A 22,206-nucleotide genomic window follows, 5' to 3' on the forward strand; every position below is an offset into this window, starting at 1 on the left:
ATGTCATGTTTAGAGGAAACATTGCAATCCAGGAACATCAGGGCTGAATTACCCGCTATACTGATGATGAATCTGAAACCCGGTTTCCTCAAGGAAGGGACATTCCTCAATTTCACAGAAGGCCCTGGCTGACCCAGATGGCTGATCACAGGCCACCAGGAGGCTTCCCAGAGGGAGGCAGGGACAAGATGGTTCTCCCTGATGCTGAGTCCTGCCACCAGCTTGAGTGCCTGTTCCTGCTCAGTTGGGGACATGGGTGAGGGAGGCCCTGCAAGTTGGTATCAGAGGGCAGAGAGGGGAGCATCTGACGCTGTCAGCGGGAGGTGTGTTTTTCCTCCCTGCAGAAAAGGGTCTATGTGCAGAGAAGTGCATCATCCTTTGCACCTGATCTAGCCAAGGATTGGTGCTGCTAGCCCTATAGAACTTTCTGTGTTGATGAAATACCTGCACAGTCTGGCATGGTAGGCACTTGCCCCATGTGGCTATTGAACGTTGAAAAAGTAGCCAGTGTGACCAAGGGACTGAGTGCACTGTGGGAACGAGCACTGGACTAGGAGTCAGGAAGTCCCTTCATTTACTCACTTGGAAAGTCACTTCCCCTGTCTGGCCTTCACTTCCTCATCTGTTGGGCCAGGAGATCTCTCCAGCATTCCCCACGGACTCCCAGTCTGAAGGACATAGAAACAACAGAGGATTGGATTCGGTGGACGCTCCCCATCTCTCACTTCCTATCCTCCGCCTCCCAACCCTCTGCTTAAGCTGAATGGGGTTCCTTGTGACTCAGCCTTGTTTATTTCTCCAGGCCCACCTCTATGACTTCCCCCTTGCTTCAAACTCCATGTTCCACTCAGAGCAACAATTTTCAGTTCCCTGAATGGATTCTCTCTTTGCACATTCTATTCCCTTTGCTAAGAACACTCTTCCTTGTGCTCTTGCTTGGCTGCTTTCAGGTCTCAGATGGTGTGTCACTTTCTCCAGGAAGACTTCCCAGATCCCCAAATCCTGACTAGATGCCCCCTGTCCAGGCTGCTGTAGCTCCCTGTATTTCTCCTGTCATAACACATCTCTACCACTCTATTATAATTACCTATTAGCCTACAGCCCCCGGAGCAATGTTATCCAATAGAACTTTCTGTGATGATGGAAATGTTCAATACACGTGCAGCCTACTGGGATAGGCACATGTGGCTACTGAGCGTTTGAAATATGGCGAGTACTACTGAGGAACTGAGTTATTAATTTATTTAATTTTAACTGATTTTTATTTAAATAGCCATGGGTGGCTTATGGCTACTGTGCTGGGCAGGGCAGCCCCAGAGTCTGTGACCTCGGAGTGGGCAGGAAGTAGGTCTGACTTGTCCATTCCTGTATCCTTAGCAGTCTATAATGTTGCCATTAAGAACAAAGAAATTCCAGAACCTGAAATGATCAAGAAAGGCCAGCTCATCCACAGCTAACCCACCCCCTCCCCAAGCATCTTTTCAGTGGATAATAAGCTAAGATCTTACGTTTGTAAAGTACTCAATCGTTCAGAAAGGATGTCTGCAAATCATTCTGTTTTAATCACCATCACAGGAGGCAGGCCCAGCAGGACTCATTATCCCCATTTTACAGCAGGGGATCACTGAGGCTCCCTCTGGTTGGGGAGGCACAGGAGAACCAGCTGGTAAGTGTAGAGCTGGGCTGCTCCATGGTGGGTAGGTTGCTAAGGCCCCACTTGACATGGAAATGAGACCCAGCACAGAGGGAAGGAGTGGGCTTTTCCTTCCCTGTGGAGAGTCCACAGACACTGAGTGGAAACAGATGGAATAGGGATGGGGGAGGAGGATGTGGGCTGGGCATCTGGCCCTTTCCTGAGGGCCCTGGGCCCTGGAATCCCCCACCTCAGGCAAAGGAGGAATTAGCGGTCTTCTGGAGAAGTGGCGGGGGGGGGGTGGTAGGGTGGGCAGACCAGGCTACCCCTGTGCCAGTTCCTGGTGCAGCCACCGAAACATCAGGCTCCCAGCTCCTCCCCAGAACTCCCTCCCCTCCCCGTAATGCTTGGCAATGGATAGCCAGTCTGGGAAGTGACAGGTGGGGAACTGACAAAGAAGGGCCCTGTGCTCTGCCAGGGGGGCAGGATGGGGCCTCAGCTGGGCCTTGTGGGGCTGCCTGGCGGCTGGCTCCTCCATCTCGGGGAATTCCCCTCCTGCCTAAAAGTCAGCCCAGCCCAGCCCTCCTTCCTGCAGAAGCACAGTGAGCCGAGGAGCCTTCACAGGGTGGCAGCCCCCGCTGCACCCACCCTCGTCTTCTCCTGCCCCAGGTAAGTGACCCAGCCCAGGGGCGGTGGGCCAGCACAGGGCTGAGGGCTCACTGCAGGAGGGTGCTGGGGCTGCCAGACAAACCCCCCGTAGCTCTGCGACAAGAGCCACCTGGCCGGCTTCCTACCGTCCTGCCAGCTGGGGTCAGCTGCTCCCCTGGGCCAGCTCCCTCTTCCCCGCACCGGGGCTTGGGCTCTGGGGGTCTCTACCTCCTTGCCTGGCCTCATTCCCCTCTTGCTTCTCTCCCTCCATTTCTTATTTCCTCTTCCTGCCCTCTTCTCCTTGCCCCCTCCTCAGCCAGTGCGTTTCTTTCTAGTCGCTGCTAGTTTTTCCAAAGGGAAGAAAAAAGAAAAGTCTATTTTTGTCTTATCCTTCCCTGAAGGAAAGGGATTAGGTTCACGAGTGTGAGTGTGGATCTGTATTGGTGTGAGAATGTGTGTCTGTGTTTGTGAACATGTGTCAGATCTATTGAGACATACGTGTGTGTGTGTCCGTGTGACTGAAAGTTTGAAAGCATGTTCACGATTGTGTCTGGGAGCGTGTGGGTCATTACGTGAATGTGTGTCTGTGTGTGAATGTGAGTTTTTGAGGGTGGGCGTGTGCGAGTGTATGGGGCACTTCAGTGGTCTACAGCTAGATAGGAAGAGACCAGGTGGGCGTCTAGCTCTGCCTCCCTTGGGAACACGATGACGGGCTGGGACCCTCCTTAGTGCTGGAGCAAATGGATCCCTGGAAGGCTCTCCCACCTGCTTTCCTCCTAGGGCGATCTGGACCCTTCTGTGGTTGAACCTTTAACACGGTCTGAGGCACTGGGAGGGGGTGAGGGTTGGCAGACAGGGGTAATGTGGCCTCCTCTTTAATCACAAACAGTCCAGATTTTCCAGAGCTGATCAGAGGCCCAGCCCAGGGAAGTCCCTGGCTAGGAGGGGCAAAGAGTAGACCAAGTCACTGTCACAGTGGCTTCTGGGCTGGAGAAGAATGGAGGGAGCAGTGGGAGGGACCCTGGAAGGGGGAGTGTGAGAAAGGACATGGGGTGAGGCTGAAGGAGGATTGCTCTGTGGGCCCTGTCAGGGCTTCCCAGGATTAGGAAATGTCTGGTTCCCATGGGGCTGCCTCCCTCAGGGGCTGGGCTGGGCTGACCTCTCCCCACTTCCAGGAGGACCCCAAGGAGCAAGCTTGGATCCAAACTAAGATCTGGCTTGACATGCTGACCTGAAGGCAGGGAGGCCAGAGGCAGAGGGGTGGATGAGGGAAGCCTGGGGCTCCCGGGAACTGTGGGAGGTGCCTGGCGACATATGCTCTGAGGCCGGGAATTTCCCCCAGAGTCACTTGGCTCTTTCCTCTCCACCAGTGGCGTCCTAGAAACCCTAGCGTAAATGGCAGGCCCAGGGCCGCAGCGGAAACGGCTGGGAGGGAGAAGGAGGAAAAACAGGAAAGACTCTGGAGAAAAAGTCAAGAGACATGCCTTCTAGGCCTGGTGCTTCTGAGAACACTTTGTGAGGTCTAGGGCAATTTCCTCCGCAGCGCTGGGCTCTGGGCTTTGCTGCCTTTAACTCATGCCAGGCCCTGTGGCACCTCCTTCTTTCTCTACGCTATGCACTGGACTGTGCCCTCCATGTTCTTGGTGAGGAAACAGGCAGAGAGCGGTCACAAGGTGTAAGGGCAGGGCTGTGACCTAAACCCTGATCTGTCTGACTCCAGAGCCCAAACCCTAACCCTTGCATGACCCGCGAGCTTTGGAGGAGGGGCAAATTGTGAGTATGATATGGTTTAATTCACCTTAAGGTGCCTAATGAACGTGAAAACTTATGGGTATCTTAGAGCCGTCCATCCATCCCTTATGCAGTGATTTGTGAGGTACATAGAATTCAAAATGCTTCTGGGGCCAAGGGTGGGAAACAGGGACAACACGTTCTGCTCGCTTATTTATTTCTTACCAAAAAATAGGATTACCTACTACAATTTCAGTCAACCTCATGTGCTTGACGTGCATTTCTCATTTAACTATCACTAAAATCTCTGTCTCATGTGCACACACCCAATACCAAAAAGCACCTAGAATCCACCTTGGGTTTTAGATTCCCCAGATTGCCTCAGGCTATGGAGCTGGGAGAGGGGATGGAAGGAAGGGACCCAGACCGGATTGCTCTTTTCCTAGTTCATTAGCATCTCACCTTGAGTTTCATTTCCCTGTAGCCAAGACCGCAACTCACAAATTCACCTAATAGAGGAAGGTGAGCTTGTTGGCTTTGGAAGCTCCTCTTCCCATCAGTGGGGTATGTGGAAATTGCACTGCTCTGGGAGCAAGGAGCCGTGGGTTCTAGCCCTCAACACTAATCACAAACTCACTGTGAGACCTCTACAAGTCCCTACCCCTCTCTGGCCTTCACTGGCTTTATCCCTGTGAGAGAAAGCCTGGGTCTGATCCTTCCTAAACGAGCCTTTAAGGACTGGCATTTTGAGCTCTGTCTTACTGGCTGGCATCACTGCATAGCTTAATGCTCAAGAGCAGAAAGAATTAAGGACTTGTGACTGTATAAGACCTCGGGCAAGTCATCTAACCCCTCAAAGCCCCAGTTTCATCTGTGAAATGGGGATGACAGTGGTAATGACCTCGGGGGGTTGGGAGATACCGTTATGTCAAAGGGCAGACCCAGCACACAGCAAATACTCCATAAATGTTACCTCTTGATGTTTTTACTGTGCCGCCCCCACTCCTTTTTAGGCACTTGATTTAAAGCTCACTCGGTTACAGGTGAAGTTTTTGGTCTGTTTTTATTTCCCTCCAACGTGGACTTAGGTCTTTCTCTGGAGCATCCTTAGTGGAGGTGGTGCCGAAGGGGGGAGTGGCGGGAAGGAGACTGGGAAGTCGAGTGCTTTAAAACAAAAACAAATTGAAACAAAACACAGGCCTTTGATTCTCCTCCCAGGTGGGGCTTTCTGCAGGTCCTTGTTGTCACTCTGGAAGAGCAAGAAGTTTCCAGCTCCTGAGTCACTCAGCTCTTGGCTTGGACATCTCTTTCCAGATCTGGGGGTGGCAGGGGGTGCCAGGCTAGAGGAACTATTTCTCACTCTGCCAGGGGTGTCAGGGGCCATAGAAGATGTGGATGGTGACATGGAACTTGGGGAGGGTGCATTCCTGGGTTTAACAGTGAAGTACTCTCCAGTGCCTGCAATCTGTATCTATATGCCACTATTGTTTCTCAAATGCCTACTATGCGCCAAGCTTTGGGCTTTCCTTGCATGAACTCATTTATCCTCATGATCACCTGAGGGGTAAGATACAATTTCCTACATTTTTCAGGGAGGAACTGAGGCTTAGAGAGACCACCCAGGCAGCAACTGGTTGAGTAGGGGTTAGAACCCAGTTAGTTAAATTCATAGCCTGTGTTCATGAGTGTTGAGTTTCTGTAGGAAAAATCATGACACTGGAAAGACAACATGGTGCAGTGGAAAGAGTACCTATGACTGGAAACCAAGGTCCTGGCTTCCAACCATGGTGGCATCGTTCAATGGATATGGCTCTGAACAACTCCTTTACCACACTGAGACCTCAGTTTACCTACCTGTCAAATAGGGGATTGCGACCAATTGTCTCCATGGCTTCTAACATGGTGGGAAGTTCTGAATTCAAACTAAGACTTCAAAGGATGGAAGGGGTGGGTGTGGCCATGACTTTGAAGAGGATTTTCTCACACATTGTATAAGTGTTAGAAAAATTATGCCAAAATAGGGAATCAGGCAAAAATAAATAAATAAATAAAAGACCACGTGACCTTTTTATGTCATACCAGAGCACTGTCCAACAAGTCCACCTAGGGGTCATCAGGCACTTAAGGGATGAAGCCATTTGCCTAACTCTCGAAGGTCAGACATTTTACAAAAACAGCTGACACAAGTTTGGAAGCAAAATGCATATAGGTGGAGATTTCATTTTTTCAAGTAAATTTCAGTGTTCATGGGAAGACTTGGGTTGAGATTAGGAAGACGGCATTCCAGGAGGAGGCAAATTGGGAACTGTAGACAAACAGCAGGAGGAAAACCGGTTTGGGGAAGCCTAATGGCTAGGGGTGATGCCCGTGAGCCTCTGGTGAACCAGCCCCAGATTCTAATCCCCCGGCCCTTTGGTGACACTCAGAGGTGCTTTGCATTCCCCTCCCCCCAACCCTCTTTAAAATCAAAGTATAGGAGTACTTCTTTTCCTAGTTAAAATGAACCAGAATTAATACTGTTTTGAGAATGTGATAACACTTTTAAAGTAACTAAAGGCATCCTAGAATTTGAAGACACCTTTGAAGTCGCTGAAGTCACAAGGCCTGAAAGGAGAATCCTCCAGTTAGGTTTCTACTTGGGTAGGGGTGTGTGTGCGCTGTTCACAGTGGCAGTTGATTGACAGATCTCTCCTTCTGTAAAATGAGGGCCTGTAGGAAAGAGCTCACCAAGTCCTTTCTGAGGACCAGGGCCTGTCAATGACTAAGTTTTCATCAGTTCCGGAGAAATGAGTCTTTTGCAATAGGTTTTTCATAAAGCTGTATTTACCCCCATTTAAAGAGCTGTCCTTTTCCCCCAGTTTAGGTCCTTCCACTTTTTTAAATTAAAACTCTCTTAAATAAAACGATGGGCTTAAAAAGAAACTAAAGAAGGTGTTCCCACCGCTAAACCAAGCGGCTCCTTAAGGATTTGGGAAATCCCAGAGCTGTTTGGATGATCTGGCCCACAAATAGGTAGACAGGGTGGGAGGCGGACTCTGGATTTGCCCACTGGAGTTTGGGTCTTGGTTTAGCCACTTACTGTCAACTAACCTCTCGGGGCCTGTTATATTAATTTATTTACAGTAAACAAGGGGGTAAACCCATTTCACTAGAGCTGCCCTGAGAAAGAAAGAAAGAAATGCATGCAAAATGCTTACAATGTCTGGGGCAGTAAGTATGCAAAAAATGTTCTTTAGAAGGTCCTTTCAGCTCGAATTTCTGGGAGCTCTGCGAAGTTGTTCCAGAGAGCCCTGGACCCAACTCTGGGGCCCTGAGCTCTAGCTCTGGCTCAGCTCCACATGCTTACGTGCCTTTTGGCAAGTCCCCTCCCTGCTTTGGTCCGCGAGCCCCTGGGCAGCAAGGAAGGGATGGGCGGTGGTCTTTGCGGCTCGTCTCCACTCTGAAATTCCGGCCTCATCCCGGGCTCGGGGGCTTCCGGCGCCGGGACTGCGACGAGGGGCTGTCTAGACCCCGGAGGTCACCGCCCGAGGGGCTGGCCCGCGGGAAGGGGTACCAGCGTCCGCTCGGCCGCTCTCGGCCGCGGACCTCCCCCGGCGGCTGCTGTTTACTTCGCTCCGTCCCACCCCCGCGGCCGCGGGCCCGCCCCGAGGGCGTAGCGCGATTGGGCGAGCGGCCTGTCAATCACCGGGGACTTTCCCAGGGGTAGGGCGGCCCTGCCCCCGACACTTCCTCGTCCCCGGCGCGGTTCCCCGCCCCGGCCCGGGAGCCCGCGGAGTCCTGGAGTGCCAGTCCCTGGTTGCGACCGATAACCCCTCCCTGGACCTGGGCCTGGACGCGGAGGGGGGGGCGGTGTGTCTCAGGGTCCCCAACCTCAGGTAAGCCGGCCGGCGGAGCGGGGATGGGGCGGAACAGAGTCCGCGACCCGGCCGTTCAGAGCTTCGGCAGGGTCGGGGCGCGGATGAAGGGGATGGTCGGTCCCGGCCCAGTGGCCTGGGCTCCTCGGCGCCTGAGCCCCGGCGCACGAGGTCCCGGCAGCGGTGATCCGGTCGCGGCGAATCCCTAACCCCGCGCGGAGGGCGGTGGGCGCGCCTGCGCACTGCGTGGGCGAGCGCGTCTGGGAACGGCGTGCAGGCGGTGTGCAGGGCGTGCGGGCCAGCCGGGTCAGGGGAGTGGGCCGGCGCACGTCTGTTTATAGTGTGCGAGACCGGCTTGGAAGCCGTGTGCGCATGTAATGAAGAGGAAAATAATAATTTATTGGGCGCTTTCCAAGTGCTGATCTAAACCCTTTACGTGTATTAAACTCTTGTAATAGTCACATCTTTCTTTAAAACGAATATTATTATTATTATTATTATCATTCCCATTTTATAATTTAGGAAACCGAGGCACCTGGAGATTGGGGTCACACAGCTGGGGAGTTGCAAAGTCAGGATTCGAACCCTGGGATTTGGCCCCAGAGTTCCTGCTGTACAGTTTCTAACATACTTTGCACATTGTTGGAGGCAACATTTGTGTGCGTCTGCAGTGCAGGGTAGCTGTAGTGTTTCTGGGAGTGATTTTGGGTGTGGAGTTTCTATGTAGGGGTGAGTTTTCCACTGTAGAACATTTGTGTGCGTGCGTGCGTGTGTGTGAGATGGTGCCCATGGAAGCGATTACATTGTACATTCATTCATTGTGTGGATGGAGGTGGGCGTGAATTTTGTGCGACTGGGTGAGAGATTGTGTTTTGGTTGGGGGTGGTTTGTGGATGATGCAGAAGAATCAGCAACGACTATCCCCACCCCCTTGCAGAATGACAGTGCAGAGAAATCTGTGGATTCCTAATGCATCATTTTAATTTCACAGTATCATGAAAATAGAATTTAATCAGCATGTATTTTCCAAACAGCAGGGTATGATAGAGGGGAATTCAGCATCCGATGAGCGGTCAGGAAAGATGGCTGTCAATTTTTTTTTTTTATTCCTGATCATGGATATTGCATTAGGAGGCTGGAATATTTATTAATACAAAGGCAGAGGAGTCTTGTGATGTGGTATTAATATGCTTACAGCAGACAGAGCAAAGGCTGTGAAAAACCAAGAGCAGTGATGAAGACAGTGTTCACTTACCTGTGCCAGGCACAGTGCTTTCTATTCAGTGTCTCATTTAATCTTTTCAACAAGCCTGGGAGATAGTCACTAATAGTAGCCTCAATTTTCAAATGAGGAAATTGAGGCCCACAAAGGTTAAGACTTGGCCAAGACCAGTAAGCCTTGAATAGTATCGCCCTGTTCCCTCTCCACTGACCAAAGTTTCTGTCCTCTCTGTCCTGGGAAAATAATGTAATCAGGAACTGGCCCTTCATGGAAGCACTTGATCACAGCCCCCTGGGGAGCTGGAGTTGTGAGTGTCTTGTATTCTACGCACTTCTGAGATCCTGTTTTCCCCCACCCATGGGTGTCCTGGGGGTACAGTGGCTGTCATGCTGAGAGGTGGTACCTGCCCCTATGCCCACACCAGGTCTTTGGGGGCCCCAGGAAGCTGTGGGGTCTGACTCATACCCTTACCCCTGATGCTGCCTGTGAGTTGGGGCCCGGATGTCCTGGGGTGGGTCAGGCCAACCTGGTTTGAGCACCTCACAATTGTAGGAGGTCGTCTGTCTGTCTGAGTACTCCTGGGTACTGCTGCTGCTTGCCCTGCAGTTGAGCCATGACAGCCTGCTTTTTTTTCCTTCCAACAGGCCGAGCTTGCTCTTGACTTGAGGCCTTTGTATGTACTGTTCCTTCTGCCTGGAATGCCTTTCCCCATTTCTTTACATGGCTGGTTCTTCCTTATCTGTCAAGTCTCAAATGTCACCTCCTTAGAGGGGCCTTCCCTAACCTTTCTATGCAAAGTGGCCCCTTTTTTCACTTTCTGTCATATTACTATTGTGTTTTTGTACGCTCATCATGCTCTGAAATCTCGTTTATTTGCAAATGAGAAAGGATACGTATGAAACTTTGTGTCTAGAATATAATAATGTTTAGTGTTTCCTTGTTCGTTGCCTTTCTCTTTTCCTGGAGCCGAAGGATGAGAGCAGGAACCACTTAGTGCATGTGCATCCCTGATCCTGGAGCAGAGTGTCTGGGGGTAAGGCTCTGCTGGGTTTGTTCCGTGGATGAGTAGAATAGAAGAAACTAGAATAATGGTGCATTTTACAGATGAGGGAACTGAGGCCTGGAGATGAGAATGCACTTGTCCCAGAAAGGTAGTGGCAACGTCAGGATGAGAACCAGAACTTGCTCACCAAGGGGATTTTTTTCTTTCTTTCTTATAGTCAGCAAATTTTTCCTGACCGGCCTCGTGCCCAGTGCTTGCAGAAGAGCGCGATGCTTAGGTGCATAAGCAACGAGCCTGGCCCTCCAGGAACTTGTAGCAGAATGGGGAGAAATGTGCTCCGAGTGTGACCTGGAAAGCATCGTGTGCCAGCAAGTGCCCCGCATGAGGCTCACTGGAGCGCAGGGCAATTCGGGGCACCAGGTGGTCAGGGGGCTTCTGGGGCGGGAGGAGGTAGGTTCACGGCCAGGCTGTAGAAAGATGATGAGTGCAGAGTGGGGCCTGAGCGCCTTCTGATACTTAGGAGACTGGGTAGAGGATTTGGGGTAAGGCTCTGCTAGGTTGGGGGAGCTGACCAGCTGGATCAGGAAAAACCCTAAGGTCTTGACTACCGGGCAGAGAAGTTGTGGTTTCTCCCTGTCGGCAGCATTGGGAAGTGTTGAGAGTGGTTGGTTGGCAAACATAAGTGTGCATGTGAAGCACCTGGGTGGCTTGTTGAACATAGGTCGGGCTGTGTCCCCAGGGGGCCTGATCCAGTGGGTGGTGTCCATGCTGCTGCCATCAGGAACCCTGGTGGAGAGCGTGTGCTTCCTAGTTTGGCACACCTGAGTGGGCGTGGCCCCTGCCCCCTGGTCTGTAAGGTCCTCTGATGTCAGTGCTGTCTCCTCTGGTGCTGCGAATGGATGGGACAGCACAGGGCCATGCAGGGTAAGCGATCATTCAGTGCCGGCTGCTGATCTTGTGAGTGAGGGTAATTGTGAGCGTACTGATGGGATTTCAGTAGGAGATTGTGGGATTGGTCCAATTTTCTGTGCTTTGGGATAACTCGCCGTTAACCCCTCTGCCACCTACGGACCCTGCTGTGTCCTCTCTGGATGGGTCATCCTTTGCTCTGGGTCCGACGTCTTTCCATCCCTTATTGGAAACGTGGACACTTACGCGTGGGAGGGGCGCAGAGGACAGCTGGCCCAAATTCCCTCAACAGCATCCAGCACCCCGCAGGTGATCATCCAGTCTCAGCTTGACCCGTGCCCCCAGAGTCAGGGAGTGCTGTACCGAATAGGCAGCCTCTTCCCATGATACGGCTGGTTAGCTTTTGTGGGCCCCCCTGGGTGCAGCATCTTCCTTTCTCGCCTCCCTTGTCCCGCCTTGCCCACCTAACCACTTGGAGGGAGGAAGGGCATGGGGCCGTGCGGTAAGAGAGCGACAGCTGGTACCCGAAGGCCTAGGTTTGCCTCCCCTCTGTGTCACCGCCACCCTAGGCAGCTTTGGGCGGGTCTTTTTCCTTCGCTGGCTTTGGTGTCCCAGCTGCAGCATGAAGGGGTTGAACTGGCTGGTGTCTTAGAATGTTCTCTTTCCGCTGAAAAAACTCTGTGGCCCAGTGACCGGGCTGCCCTCTCTCTGGGTCCGTCCATTCCCGAGCTCTTTTCACGGGGCCAGGCCTCTCTGTGCCCACCCTCCCAGCACACTTCTCTGTGCTGCGGCACCCCGGCCTGTCCACAGTGCCTGCTTCTCTTTTCCCTGCCCCTCTTTGAAGGAGGGGTGTCTGGGGCCCCCTGCAGAGTTGCCAAAAGGGAGGCACAGGGAAGTAGGGAGAAGGTCCCTTTGTTCTCCGGAGCAGAGCTTCCCAACCTCCAGAGACAGACCTTGGCAGTCACCGTGGCCTGTTAGTTGCAGGAAGTTTTTGATGTTTTTTTCCCCCATGACTGGCCCAGGACAGTCACTCTTCCAAAAGGAACAGATGACTGGCCTGAGGAGCAGTGGGCTGTCTGTCCCCAGGCAGGGCTGAGCTCTTCTCTCCCCAGGGACCTCACCCTGAAGCTGTCCCCTGTGCCCTTCAACACCTACAGGGTGGACAAACCGGGTGGCCCAGCAGATGTATGCGTGTGGGGGGGAGGGCAGGGGAGCGGTGGGAGTTGTGTCACCAAGGAGTCATACTCAGAGGCCAGAGCTGGTATTTTTAGGGCGGGCGTGGGGGATGTCCCATGAGTCAGGGGCCTTTGGTTTGGTCTCCACCCACACTGGAGAGTGCTCGCTCCACTTTCCACTGTCTGACAGGCCATCGTCCTGGGCCTTCATCGTGGCCGGCTTCATCAGTGGTCCGAGGAACCCCGGTCCCTCCACGTCCCCACTTCTGCCTCTACCAGTGCTCTCCCCTCCCCCGGCCCAACCCGTGGGAAGAACAAGAGTCGAAGGATAGCAATACTGACTTTTGGAAAATATGAAGGAATCTTTCAGACACAGAGGGTAACGTGCACACACTGGGCACACACCCATCTGGCTTCGGAAATAACACATTTTCTGTACACCTGAAATTTCTCCTGGATCATCCCCTTTCCCTCCCATCTAGAAGTAGCAGGTGTTCTGAATTTAAAGTTTATTCTCTTATATTTCTCTATAGTTTTATTGTAAATATAGGCCTCCTTACACAATATGTAGTACTGTTTTGTACGTTTAAGAATGCCCTGTAAGTGCCACCGTACTGTCTGTATTGCACCTTCCTTGTTTTGCTTAATATTCTTATTTGGGAGATTCAGTCATGGCCATATCTCTAGCTGTAGTGCATTCATTTTCACGGCTCTGTCATATTCCCTGGTATGAACTTGCCCCAATGTATTTATTTGTTTTCATCTTCATTAGGTAGTTTCCAGCCTTTGCTGCTAGAACAAGATGTCTCTGGCTTTTAACTGACTGGTCTTTCCCCTGTCCAGTTGTCCCCTCCTAGCCATTATGGCTCCTGTTGGGGTGGCACTTTAAGGTCTCTAGAGAGCTCTGTGGTTCCTAGTTGGTCCTCCCACCATTTCCATAGGGAAGAACAAGGAAAGTGAGGCCAGCTCAGGGTCATGTGGCAAAGGAGCAGAGAGCCAGTCTTTGAACCTAATGAGCCCTCCTTCTACCATATTTAGAGAAGGGGAATTCTTAAAAGTTGTCCTCTTCCCCCTTAGAGGGGGGAGTTATGGGTTTGGAGAAACCCTTCATTGGGTAAACCAGCTTTGGGCATAGTGGGGACTGGGAGACAGAAGGACAGCCAAGTCCTTCATCCCTTTGCCTAAGGGTGGACCCCTTTGTCCCCATAGCTGATAGTTGAGGCACTCCTTCTGGGCTAAGTGAGGTCCCAGCTGCTGGGAGGAAAGCAGGCTTCTAGGCGTGGGATGTGTGTTACCTGTGGATCCCAGGAGCTGAGAGGAGGCATGCACGGGGTAGAAGCAAGGTGGGTTGGGGTTGCCGGGGCTGTCTTCCCAGGGAGCCTTTGGCGTTGGGAAGTCAGGGTGGGACCAGTGATGTGATGATCAGATGTGGGTTCTGCTTCGTCCCTTGGGAATTGTGCGGCCTTGAGCCAAGCCCTGCACTTGTCGGGGCTCGGCTTCCTTTACAGCAGAACAGGTGTACCTGGTGTGAGGACCCACAGGCAGTGGGCGGAGAACTTTGTACTGGTTCCCAGTTGAGAGTGGTTTTCCAAAGACTGCTGCTCCTCTTCCCATCTTTGTCACCTGAACGCCAGCCCTGGCCTTCTTAAGCCAGATCCTTTCTGCTAGGGTCCAGGTTGAAACTCTTCTCTGCAGTTGCCAACTCTCCATCCACTGGCTTTCCTGAGTAGAAAACTTGTTTCTGGACTTTTTCTCCTTGTTGTTGATCAGATCCCTCTCGCTTTGTGTGTCCATGTGAGGCAGGTACATAATGAGCTCTCACCCCTGCCTGTAGCCCTCCAGCCTCATTTGGTGCCAGAACAGCAGGCCTTCCCTATTATTCTGACCTTGTCGAGACACTTACATTTTTAAAACTTATTTTAAAATATCCTTTTTAAAAAAGCTACCATGGGGGCACCTGGGTGGCACAGCGGTTAAGCATCTGCCTTCGGCTCAGGGCGTGATCCCGGCGTTATGGGATCGAGCCCCACATCAGGCTCCTCCGCTATGAGCCTGCTTCTTCCTCTCCCACTCCCCCTGCTTGTGTTCCCTCTCTCGCTGGCTGTCTCTCTCTCTGTCGAATAAATAAATAAAATCTTTAAAAAAATAAAATTAAAAAAAAATTAAAAAGCTACCATGTAACATCCTCATTGGAGGGAAAAAACCCCCAAACTCAAGCAATGCAAAAAGTATAAAGTAAAAAGTGAAAGCTGTCTTCTTCTCCCCTGCCCCTGTTCCCACTATATTTTTAAATTAATTTTTTTTTAATAGAACAGGACTAGATTTCCCCTGTAAAGAGTTTAAATTTTGTAGGTAAAATAAATGTTTCTTTTGTTTCCAGTCCCTGTCCCAGGTCCCTTTCTAGAGCTGTTTACCAGTAGCAGTTTGGTGTGTATCTTTCCAAACCTTTTCCTATGCACATTTGAGATTTTATACATATATGTATATATGTACATATATACATATAGAAATGTATGTAGTTGTATGTTTAAAAAAAAAAAGTATCCTGGGCTGCCTGGCTGGCTCAGTCAGAAGAGCATATGACACCTGGTCTCCAGGTCATAAGTTAGAGCTCCACATTGGGTGTAGAGATTACTAAAATAAATAAATAAACTTAAAAAATAGTATTCTATTATAGTTTTTTATTCTTAATGATATTTTATGGACATCTTTCTATGTCCTTGCACAGCAGTGTGCCCATTCTTTTTGATGGCTGCATACTATTCCAGTGAGTGACTACACTGTGGTTTATTAAACCAGTGCCTCCCTGGTGGACATTTAGGACATTTTTGCTGTTAAAAAGCATGTGGCAATGCACATCTTTGTTCAGCCCTTGTGGGCAGTGACGCAGAGATTTCCAGGTAGAGGATTACTGATTAAAGCAGTAAACTCTGGCCCTGTAGATAACTGAAACCTCAAGGCATACTTCTGTCAGAGAACTTTGTTCTCAGCTAATCAGGCATGCAGGCAGGTGTTGTCATCATTGAGAAAGGACATTCTTTGCTGTGGGTACCGCAGCTCTAGCAAAAACAGGTGTACACAAGGCTATATCAATAGAAACATAATACCTAAACAAGGTGAGGGTGAAAGTTCCTCTGTTTGGTCAGGTAAACCACGCCTGGAGTGTTGTGTCCACTTTCCGGACCTGCTACAGATAGGGTAGGGGTAGAGGGTTGAGGGGGGTGGATAGGGAATGCTCTGCAAGCCACTCCTTCAAGGAACAGCATAGGGAACACGGTCTGATGATCTTCAAGAGAATGCTGCAGGTTCCAAATGTCTTCAGGGCTGAACTGGAGTTGAGGGATATCATGTTCCTGATTCCAGAACCCTAGAGGGCAGAGTAAGGGAAGGAGAACTGGGAGTAGTCTGATGACAGCCAGTGTTGGCTACCCAGCGGAGGGTCCTTAAGGAGGAATTGGGGTCACTAAAGATGGTCATCTGGAGTCCCTTAGCTCCCCTGGGGAGCATCCTTGCAGCCTGAGAGTCTAACCCCAGTGACTGCGGGTGATTGGGGCAGACTGGGACCTGGTTGTATACAAAACTGGAGATAAGTAGCAGCAGGGGCTGGGAATGTGGGAGTCTGTTCCAGACAGCCAGACAGCAGGACTGGTTTCCTCCCACTGAGCTTCAGCCCGTTGTCTCTCAGGCCAGTGGAGAGGGCAGCAGGGCTGGAGCCTGGCACGCTGAGCCTGAATTAGTTGTTCTGCCGCTCACCAGCTGTGTGTTCTTAGGCAAGTGACTTCACCTCTCTGAGTCTGCTTCCTTATCTGAAAAATAGAGATACACTATCTGGCTGAGAGGAGGTGTCCTTGCTAGAAAACGGATAATTTTTAAATGAGGTCATGTGCCTCATGACACAGCTTGGCGCCTGGCCGATGGCAGCACTTACCTCCCGGCCCTCAGCAGAGGCTCCTTGTCCTTCTTTCGCAGTGTCCTCGCTCATGTCTCTGGTCCACCTCCTTGTCCCCAGGCTGTGGTGTGGAACCTGGGTGTTGGGGGCTGAGTAGAGGCAGTGGGGCTCCCTCGGAGGGTGAGTCAGCGCAGGGGAGGGGAGGCAGGAGGACACAGAGAAGATGCGCGCTGTGTGTGAGGGACACAGTCCGCAAGCTGGGCTGGTGCCGGGGTGCATGCTAGGGAGGAGGCGAGGACCCAGCGAAGGGCTGCAGACATCATCTGCGGGTCTCTGACTGCCCTTGGGGGAGGTGAAGGCACCTTGATAGCACTTGCAGGAGGACTCTTGGTTCAGTGAAATCCACTTGGGTGTTCGGGACAGAGCATTAGATTGGAGCTGAGGAGAGCGGCCTTCTCAAGGTCCAGATGGTTCCAGAAAGGAGTGATAATAAATTGCAAGTTCTGGAATGTCAGAACTAGAAGGGGCCTTAAAGATGGTCTAGTCGATCCCTTATGTTATGTTATTGCTAGGGTTGCAAATACAGACCCCTCTTTTGGGAAAGTGAGGCCTGCAAGGGGAAGATGTTTGCTCTGGCGGACCTTGCTGGATCCCACAGCTTCTGGGCCCAGTTCCTTGGATCACATGCTCCGCCCGCAGCCTCTTTATTACTCAGTTGTTACAAAGACTAAGCCTTTGGCCCATGGCGAGGATGCCAGGGTGGGCTTTTTGATGGATGGCCTGGGGTCCTAGTTCCCCTGATGGTGAAATGGGGTTGGGGGGTAGGGCCAGAGATCATCATAAAGTGCGAATATGGAAAGATTTTTGCTTTAGTTTGCAAGGTGCTTTCATGACTTCCTGTCATCCCTGGGGGGCACCGCAGGGTATCCCCACCTACAATGGAGGAAAAGCAGCCTCAGATGCTTCCCAGTGTTTCCAGAGTATGGTTTCTCGGTCCATCGGCTTTTGGGAGCTGCCTCGTCACTGGCTGTGGTTGGACCAGCGTCCCTGCTTAACGGCTTTTTGCAGTTACCAGAAATTAAGTGGGTGTCACAACCTTGCTTACTGAGCTGGCGGAGGAACCTAAAAACTCCATTAAAAGGGGGAGTAGATGGGAGTGGGGGAGATTCGGCCCTAAATCCGTGGGGCAGGGTTATGGGGCTGCCCCAACCTTTTACTGAGAACCCGCTGCGTGCCAGGCATTTAACTAGGTGCTATACACACATCAGTATTACTTCGGAAATTTTATTAGTATAAAATGAATGTGTTTCTTGTTGAGTAAATCAAGTAATCAGGAAGTAAAAAGTAGAAAGTGAGAGCTCTGTTCCCACTGTACACATATCGTTGCATTTGAGTTCATTAATCTGACAGCAGGCGGGTTCTCTCATTCTCCCTGTTTTGTAGCAGAGGCAGCGGAAGCCCAGAAAGGGTGCGCAGCCTCCAGGGGCGGACAGGGCTGGGACGGGGGAAGGGTGGACACCGGTCAGGCCCCCAGGTGCAGCCCAGGATCGGGGCTCCTGCTTAGGGGCGTGTGCTTGCCCCCAAGTGCCCCTTTCGGTGTTGTGCTGTGTGCCTCAACTGCTTACCCCAACGCCCTGCATCACGCCGGGACCCTTCCTTCCTGACTCCGTGGCTGTACCATGCTGAGCACGTCGGATCTCCTCTCTTTCCTTGCTTTGCTGCTGCCTCCCGAGGCTTGGGTCTCCGTGGATCCTTAGGCCAGCATGACACCATCACCTGGTTTCTCTCTAGTCCGGGCTCCTCCCTTTGCACACGAGGGAACCGACGTGGAGAGAGTGGACAGGCTTGCCCATGGCCATGAAAGGCAGCAGAGTAGATGCCAGCACCTTCTGACTTTCTGACCTGGGCCTTCTTTCCCAGAGACTGCTTCCCTTCAGCCCTCTGTTAACCCTTCCCACTGGCATCCCCAGCAGCCCCTGCCTCTGCCTGGGGAGGTGGCCGTTTGCTACCTCCTGGGACCTCCTGGGACCTCCTGACTTCCGGTACCAGAGATCTGCTCAGACTTTTCCCTCTGGAGCGAGGAGAACTTCATTTCCCCCAGCGTGCAGCCAGTGCCCAGTGGCCTTAGTTTGAGCTCACTAACGTTCCCAAGTGGGCCTCAGTGTCCTCGTCTGTCAGACAGACATAGCTCTGCCTTCTTCCCAAGACTGTTATGTCAATCAGTTGGAAAAAACAAAGCTTGGGAGGATACTGGGTATTTTGTAGATGTTACAGGCTATGTAAACTCCTCTCCTTTGGAGGGCCTGGGAGACCCCCTCCTGGCCCCAGCACGTGGCTGATCACGAGACAGTATCCGATGGGCCAAAGCTCTTCAGTGCAGGAGCGGGAATAGAGGTTCAATTCCAGCTCCAGCCTCTTTCAAATCTTTTCTTCTCAGATGAGGTTGTGACTCGGGCTCACGCCCCTGCCTGCCTCCCACCTCCTCAGCTGCCCTCCTCTCACTTTGTCACACCACCTCCTCCTCTCTAGGGCTGGTGGCTCCTTCAGGTTTAGCAGTATCATTTCCATCCTCATGCTCTGTGGTCACCGCCTGGCCTCCTGTCTGTCTGGGCCCCTTTCTTCCCCAAACTGCGCCTTTCTGGTTCCAGCAGGTCCCCACTCTGGCCACCTGTCAGCTGAGCTCTCATCTAGGAAGGAGGTCTGTGTGGTTGCTCCTTATTACGGGCTGTTTCTAGGTTCCGAAGGTGGCTTGGGGTCCCGCTGTGGGGGGGTTAGCTGCCGATCCGTAGCTGCTGGCTCCAGGCCCAGCTGGCCACGGATTCTGGCCAGGTCCTATGAGAACATGGGGTGGGGTCTCTGCTTTGCAGTAAGATCTTAGTGCAGGAGCGGAAATGGAGGGCGAGGGCAGTGGGCAGACTGGAGAGAGACCAAGGACCTTCTGGTCCCACTCCATCCTGACATGTTGGGTGGCTTGGTCTTCAGGTCTGGGTCCTGACTCATTGTCCTCACACCGTGGGGGAGAGTCAGTTGAGCTGATGCCCTGGTTGCCTGGGCACCGACCTCTGGTACTGCCCTGCGCAGGGCCTGGGGTCCGCACCTCCTTCCCCTCCAAACACACTCTGCCGTCTGTGACGAGCCGAGACGAGCTGTCCACCTAGGAGGCAGGAGAGCAGTGCAGCCCCTCCCTCAGAGGGCCCCTGGATGCCTGCTAATGGGTCATCCTGTTGCCCTTGGAGATTCCCTTCCAGCTCTGTCATCCTGGGAATGATTCCCCTTTTCAGGAAACATTCTAGAAACTACACTGACAGGAGGAGAGTTCCTGTCTGCCCGGCAGTCATCCTGGAACTGCCGCTGACCATCTGGGCATGAGGTCAGCAGGACGTGGAAATTCCCCATTTCTCTTTTTGTGTTTCTTCCCTCCAGAAGTCCAGGCCCTCCCCTGGGTGGCTCCCCTGAGCTCCAGAGAGGGTTTTCTCACATCGGGCTGCTTTGTGTGGGTTCTGTTGGCCTACTGCCTGCCACCCTGTTCTCTTGCCTTGCCCCCGCTCTGCCTACAAGGCCGGAATCAGGGGGAGTAGCCCTCTTTGCTCCTTCCTTGGCTTTGCTGAACCCCCTTCCATGTCAGCTCCCCAATGCTGAGGGAGAACCTGAGCATCACACGGTTTGGAGGACGTGGAGCTGGGGTTTCAGTTCCTGTACCCCACATTCTGCTCTGTCGCTTGGCCATGTGTCTGTTGTGCTGGCCCTGGTTCCAGAAGTATATGGGTGTCCAGAGTATCACTGGTTGGTGGGTCATAGTCAGGCTCTCGGAATGCTTTCACATGGCCTCTCAGGAGGCAGAGGCAGGTCACAGGCTCCTTTGGTCCTTCAGTCTCTCTGATTAGAGGCTTACGGAAGCTGTGTTCCGGGCCACTCTGAAGATACACTGGCGGACAAGGTAGACTTGGCCCTGCTCTTAGGGAGCTCCTGGTCTACTGGGCAAGCCAGCTGTAGAGTGAAAAACATACCCACACCATCACGTAATGTCAGCTGTGAGTTCTGTTCAGGGCGAGTGTAGAGAGGTGAGCAGGACCCAGGACACGTGGGTCCACTTATCACCAAAAGCAGCTGCAAGCCTCTTCCAGCCCTCTGTCTCCCTATTTGGGAACTCCGTTCAGTTCTCAGTCATGGCTCACCTTCCAAACGCCAGACCTATGCTGGCGACAGATGAGCAGAGCACGCTCCCCGCCTTCTAGGACCTTCTCAGTCAAATGCGCAAGTGCTTATGCCGGTCACATACACTGCACCCTGGGCAGTAAGTTTTGCTGGAGAGGTGCGTGAGGAGTGGGGAGCCCAAAGGAAGGCCTCCCCGCCCCCCACGTCTACCAACATTTGGAGCACCTTGCCATATGCAGTCATCGTGCTGAGTGCTTTATCCTTACTGTCTCATACTGTAGTGAACTTCGATGCTTGAACTGCTCTGCTGTGTAACTTTGACCTTTTCAAGTTGAAAACAAGTCCCCCCTAAACTAAGTGATGACTTTTGTGTTGGGCGTGTGGGCAGCTGTCCTTTGCTTCTGTGGGGCCCAGCTGGGCGTGGGTGCCTCTCGAAGTGTGTGTTCATCTTTTGCTTCTCGGTCTTTGGGGGACGGGTCTCACTCACCAGAACTCTGTGTTTCTTTCTGGCCCACGTCATTCTGTGGTAATATGGACCGTCGGGGCAAAATCTTTGTTATTTCTTGTGCCGCAAGGTGGGGGAGATGCCCAGAAGGCACCTGATGGCTGGGCAGGTGTTACCCCACAGGCTGGGACTCGCTCTCGCCCCTTGGGCCTGAGTCCTGTTGGGGGTGTGGGGCCAGTGTAGCAGGGGGTTAATTTAACTCACTTGCTTAGGCAGAACTGGATTTGCATCTTGACTGAGAGTGCTGAGTGCCGGCCAGGTAATCCTGGCGGTGTTACTTCACCTCGTGGAGCCTCCCTCACACAATGAGGATAATGCAGTTTGTCTCCTAGGGTTGTTGAAGGGCTTAACGGAGATAATGTCCCCGGAGCCATGAGTATGGTGCCTGGCGAGTGGGGCTGTCATGATTAGTACTGATTAATGAATAGGGCTGTCATTATTAATCCTCGTTCACTCTTTTCTTTCAGTGAGCACTGTGTGGGTGCTCAAAGGGCCTTTGAGGATTCCTGACTGAAACATTTTTTTGCCCTGGGGGTGGTGATCTTGAAAGGGTGGGTTTGGGGCCCAAATCCTTCTGAGGCCCCCGGTGGAGCCCTTTGGGAGCTCTTTCCTGTCAGCTAGCTCTTTGCCTGGCTGGAAACTGGATCAATTTTTCAGCCTCCAGGCCTTTGCACTTAACTCTTCTCTCTGCCAAAAATATTCTTTCCTCAGGTGGCTAGTTCCCTCAGCCCCTTTGGGTCTTTGCTAAAATGCCTCCTTCTCTGCGAGGTCTTTCCTGACAGCTCCACTTAAAATTAAAGTCCCTACCTCATGCTTCCCTGCTTGACTTTTGTCCAGAGATGTTTTCATCACCCCTAATACCATGTTTATCTACCTTTCTGTCATCTGTCTATCTTGGCCACTAGAATGTGAGCCCCATGAGGGCTTTTTGTCTGTCTTATTAGCTGATCATTTCTCAGCACCCAGCCTGGTACCTAGCACAGAGTAGATGCCCAGTAAATGCCTGCTGAGTGAATGAATGGATGAAGGACGTTTCTATACTAAGTTACAGAACTGAGATTCTGAAATCACTTTGCACAGCGCTGTCAAATGAAATAAAGCAGACGAAATTGAACAGATGGGTGCAAAACCCTGGCTGCATGAGTAGATAGTGGTTGGATGGAAAATTCATCTGTTCGTTAGAACTGGAAGGGACAGACCGTACGTGATACGGGACTGAAGGACAAGGGTGACAGTGTCAATTAGTATATTAAATATTAGTCAGGGTTTTTTCTTCTTCTTCTTTCTTTTAGAGAAGAGAACGTACCTATAAATGAAGCTTGGGATTGGATTGACTTGCTTATCCCTTAGGGCCCAGGCGTCTTACTCTGAAGATCACTGATTTAGTGTAAGACTTTCATTTCCCCTCAGTGTGGGGAAGGGACTGCCCGCGATCCCGCGGTGAGTTAATGGCAAGACCGTTGATTCATTCACTAAGTGCTC

The 22,206-nt window shown here is 52.0% G+C and overlaps 1 protein-coding gene across 10 annotated transcripts in view; it reads left to right on the forward strand.

Annotated features, from left to right (window-relative positions):
* The first annotated feature begins 2,211 nt into the window (after window positions 1-2,211).
* TNIP1 (TNFAIP3 interacting protein 1) overlaps window positions 2,212-22,206 on the forward strand; it is a 49,217-nt gene continuing 29,222 nt past the window's right edge. For 2 of the 10 annotated variants that reach the window (XM_034656842.1, XM_034656845.1), the window contains exon 1: window positions 7,721-7,887. The gene's annotated coding sequence lies outside the window, so the exon portion shown is untranslated. Of the gene's footprint in view, window positions 2,303-7,717; window positions 7,888-22,016; window positions 22,165-22,206 lie in introns of those variants that run through there. The other 8 variants (XM_002920756.4, XM_019801286.2, XM_034656843.1 and 5 more) reach the window with 7 other exon arrangements.

This window comes from Ailuropoda melanoleuca, chromosome 3, assembly GCF_002007445.2.
Source record: "Ailuropoda melanoleuca isolate Jingjing chromosome 3, ASM200744v2, whole genome shotgun sequence".
NCBI classification, from domain to species: domain Eukaryota; kingdom Metazoa; phylum Chordata; class Mammalia; order Carnivora; family Ursidae; genus Ailuropoda; species Ailuropoda melanoleuca.